Here is a 5,153-nt window from a genome sequence, read left to right as displayed (position 1 = left end):
GAAATGTCTTTCTAGNGGTCAGATTTATTGTTGCTTCCAGAAAACACTGCCAGCCAGGGACTAAAATCTAGTCTAACTTCAGACATGATTTTCCTTGAATCCCGCTGGCACAGGAAGTTGGACTCAGCTGCTTACAGTGATGTAGCTCTACAGCATGGTTCTCAACTTGTGGGCTGTAACCACTGGGGTGGAAGGTACATCAGATGATCCTTTCACGGGGGTGCCCTGAGGAGAGTCAAAAGGATATCGACTACTAAATTTAAACAAAAGTTGAAATTTTTCCCCTTCATATAAGGTTCCTGGTGCACCTTCCATGTCTACGATCCACTGCGTGATTGAATTCTGAACGCTCTTTTCATTTAAAGTCATTCCAGGAGGTGGGTCATTCTGCAAAGCCAGCAGTTCTTTCTGTAGTCGTTTCTGCATTGACGCCATGATGAAACCATCCCCCCAAGGCCCTGTAAGGAAGTCTTAATGTGGCAGTTCTGTAATGCACATTCTGGGCACAGATCCTTAGTTTTAAATTCACGTGATTTTATACATTCTCAGCATAAAATTGAAGTAAGTTTTGGCCAACAGTTTATACATACTTGATACAGACTAACCAAACGGACTGATCACCAGTCTAGATAGCACATGCTAATATATTCATATGATTACTGTCAAAAAACAGCTTTTAATTTCAATATATTCTCTCATGGAAAGACAACCTTAGAAGCTTGCTGCAAAAACAAAGGAATGAGTGCAAATGGAAAAAGAAAAAAAAGCAAAAGCAAATGCTATCTGTCATAGTATGATAATGAAAAACTGCACCAGCCTAATGTTATATATATATATCCACTTCCTCTATGTGGCTATTCCCGCTAAGGTGATCAAATTCTCTGCTTATTCTGTCTCCATGCACACACACACACACACACAAACACACACACACACACACACATCTACATACACACACTTCATATAGCATATGTATATAACTGCTGATGTGCATATTTAAAAACTTCTTTCCAAGGTAGTTTTTAGTGTTTTAGAATTTCTCAAGAATGGAAGCCCAGAATACAAAACAGATGTAAACATAACTGCCCTAGCTGAATCATTGATGGGAAGAAACTTGAGAGTTCAACTCAGCAATGCCCCTTTCTTCATTCTTTTCCTTCCCTGGTCTTCTGTATTTTGAGTGGTAGCTGGAGAGGTTTATGAGCCTTAGGGAACTCCTTTGTCTTGTTAACAGATGACTTCTTCTGGCTTCTGTGTTATTGATTATGTCTCAGTGTAAGTTACAATCATATGCTGACCACTCTCTGTCTGCCCTTCACTCATGCTGGAATTGTACACTACAGGAACACTCTAGCCACACAGAAAATGCTGTTCTGTGTTCATTCACCCTCATAAATTGTAATTCTTGTTCATTACGCTCTGATCTTGCCTAGCCTCACTTCCTTAGAAGGCAATATTGTTTCCAAGTTCAGTCATGAAGCCCCTCATAGTCTGGCTTCTGTCTATCTGTCTGTCTTAACTCTTGGTCCTCTCAGTCACTATGCAGATGCAGTCACATGAATTTTCTATCAACTTTAAATGCTCCTGTGTTTTTTGTACTGCATAGCTATTGTTGGTACATTTTCCGAAATGCTCGTCCTCTATTTAACTGTATTTTCTTTTTGTCTCTGCACCCGAGCATAAAAAATATACTCCTTTTTTTCTTAACACTCCATTTATTTCCATCATAATACCCATGTGACTTATTTTCCTTGATTATCTGTTCTCCCTACTAAAACAGCAATTCCCTGTATCCTGTTCATGATTTTGTACTCAATAATTAGCTTAGTGCATACCTGATACATATCACATGTGAAATAAATGCTTGAATGAATAGAGGACTATGTGTAATAGTCACATGTATATGTTATATTTATTTAGAGTAAAGAAAGGGAGATTTATTGTTCTTAATATGACTGAGCAAGGCTCAGTTAACAGGTTCAATGACAGAGACCTAAAAATAAACTATTCTGGGCAGTAGTATCATCTCTTTGTTTGAAAAGAAGTTTGGCAAGCAAAAGGTCCCAATTGGAAATTAGTAAACAGAGAAAGGCATTGTTCCATGGAAGTGGTCTATATTATAGGTGGATTAAAAGTGCTTTTTAAAGTAGGCATAGGGAGTGTGGCGACTGGGAGTTCCAGAGTCATGCAGCTTGATTTGATTTTTAAACTTATTTTTAAAGAATTTTTTTTCTGTTCAACTAAGCTCAGTTATTTTGTACAATAAAAAAGCAACTGCAGCATTTGCCTTTCACTCTTATATCCTAGTTAGGATATAAGATATCCTATTTCTGATTTTATATTTGGTTTCTGTACTTGTATTAAGAATTGTTGAGGTCATTGTATATGTGAGTCTACATAGTTACTTTAAACTTACAGGACAGAGAGCTGCATATTGGCTGTGTTAGGTCCATCAGAGGAAGAGAACCAGGAGAATTCATCCATGCAGTTAGAGGGTTATCTGACGGAATTTGCTACTGTGAGTATAAAGACTGCAAAGACAAAACAGTTAAGGTGGGTGGCAGGCTAGACCAATGAAGATGTATGCTGTACTCTAGAACCTGCTGGAAGAATTTCCCTCCTGCTTAGAAAGTTGGTTTTGTATTACGTTCTAGCCTTCAACTGACAAGATGAGGCTAACACACACTGTGGAAGGAAATCTGCTTTTCTGTTTAATGTTAATCTTGTCTGAAAACATCCTCACAGAGGTATCCAGAGTAGCTGATCACCTGTGTGGACCCTGTGGCAGCTGTGCCATGTTTGTTCTACTTCAGAGTTTGCCCAAAGCTGTGTGCCTCATGATGCTGAAGTGCCTGAAGACGATGCTGTATGATGAATGTCTGGGGAAACAGGAATTGGCTAGAACTTCTGATCTATTCAGTCTACTGGGGGCCACCCTTGTCCACACTCAATATCATGTGGAGTAGAATCACACATACTTCTTACTTATAACAGAATTGCAATACTGTATAGGTTTTAGAATTTTGTTCTAAAATTGCATTAAGTATATTTGAAAGTCTTATTCACAAAATATCTAAGTTAGTAATGCTTTTCTATTGCTACTTGCAAGATCTGGAATTAAAGAACATTCCTTATTTTTCATACTATTTTCTGAAAAGCCATCCCATGTTGAATAATCCCCATTATGTATAGTGTATTGACTCCAAACTTGGTTTGGTGAACTTGCCAGCATCATTACCATCACTCCTGTTTGGGTCAGCCTACAGTCTTTTTTTTTTTGTTTTTTAAAGATTTATTTATTTATTTATTATATGTAAGTACACTGTAGCTGTCTTCAGACACTCCAGAAGAGGGCGTCAGATCTTGTTACAGATGGTTATGAGCCACCATGTGGTTGCTGGGATTTGAACTCCGGACCTTTGGAAGAGCAATCGGATGCTCTTACCCACTGAGCCATCTCACCAGCCCCAGCCTACAGTCTTGATGGTAACTATTTCATTCTCATCTGTGACCACAGTTTAACTCCTTTCTCAAACAGTAATAAAATAAAAATCTATCATGCAAGCTTTTTGGTTATGCTCTCCTGTTACATTTTCTGTAGTTTTTATTTCTAGATAATTGATACTTTATTCAGTTTCAGTACTAGTATGGTAACTATCATTAATGTAAGAATTGTAAGTAAGTCATTCTAATACTTATTACACATCAACTTACTCCAGATACCTTTGGACTCAGAATTAAATGGTGAAGAAATGATAGAGAGAGTCCTATTGGAAAAGTACAGTGTATATGGTCATTCCTAATGTTTTTATGTCATCCTGAAGAATTTTCTCATAAATATGTATATATGTCAGTAGATTCTTTTAAAAAATCTATTTCACAGAAAAGAAGATATAGAACTTACTGGAAAAAAATATCACTGTGGGTATAAGAGCTTTGAGGATTCATTGCCTCACCCTATTTTCTGTTATCTTTTTCTGATTCCTGTGTGTGGATGAAGATGTGATTGAACATTTGGTCCCCTACTTTTCCTGTCATCCTTTCCCTGTCTGTTACGACACCTTCCCTGTCAGGGTGCGTGCTGTCCCTCTAGAACCATAAGCCAAAGTAAACTCTTTTTCCTCTCTAAGTTGTATTTGATAATAGTATTCTACCTCAGCAAAGGAAAAGTAAGTCTCTTCTAGTAAGTTTTCATTTGCCCCTGTCTTGTTAAAGTAGCCTTCTGGCTTTGTCCTTTCTTTATACACATCTGCATTGTAATCATTGTTGTAGTGATCCCATTTGACCATATAGCCTAACTTATATAACTATGGAAATTTAGCCTAAGGTATGGCCATATGACTTATGAATTATTAATATTTTTTCTTGTGCAAATGATTCAGTGGTAATCCTTTCGTAAATCAGACACTTAACATGGAAGCATAACCATTATTTTATATATTGCCAGAAATACTGTAAATAGAAAAAATTAAAAGCTGTGACTTCCACTTTCAGTTGGACTGAGTATCTGGTAATAGGCTATGGTGGTTTGAATGAGAGTGGCCCTCATAGTCTCATGCATTTGAATATTTGTTCCCCAGTTAGTGGAACTGTTTGGAGAGGATTAGGAGGTGTGGCCTTGTTGGAGGAAGTGTGTCACTAGGAATAGCCCTTGAGACTTCAAAGACTCAAGCCATTTTCAGTTAGCACCCCCTCCCCCTTCCTCTCCTCCTTCCTCTCACCAAGTCTCTCTCCTTTTCTATCTCTCTCCCTTCATTCCTGTGTATTAGATGTAGCCTCTCAGTTACTATGCCAGCACCATGCCTGCTGCTATGCTCCTTGCCATGACAGTCATAGACTCCAACTCTCTGCTCCATGAGCCCCAAATTAAATGCATTCTTTTAAAAGTTGACTCAGTCATGCTGTTTTGTCACAGAAATAGAAAAGAAGCAAGGGAAGACGTTGGGACTGTGAGTGGGGCTGCAGCTAGAACAGCCCTGACCATGCTGTTTTGGGGAGGAATGTGAAAAACTTCATGACTTTGAGACTTTGAGAGGAAAGCAGTTGAATACTGCAAGTAGGGCTTAATGGGCCATTCTGAAGAGACTGGAGTAGCAGAACAAACTCCATTTTGTTTTGTCAGACTCCATTTTGAATTACCATGTCCGCAGAGT

This window comes from Mus pahari, chromosome 4 (genome assembly GCF_900095145.1).
Source record: "Mus pahari chromosome 4, PAHARI_EIJ_v1.1, whole genome shotgun sequence".
Lineage (NCBI taxonomy): Eukaryota > Metazoa > Chordata > Mammalia > Rodentia > Muridae > Mus > Mus pahari.
This window is presented reverse-complemented; position numbering follows the sequence as displayed.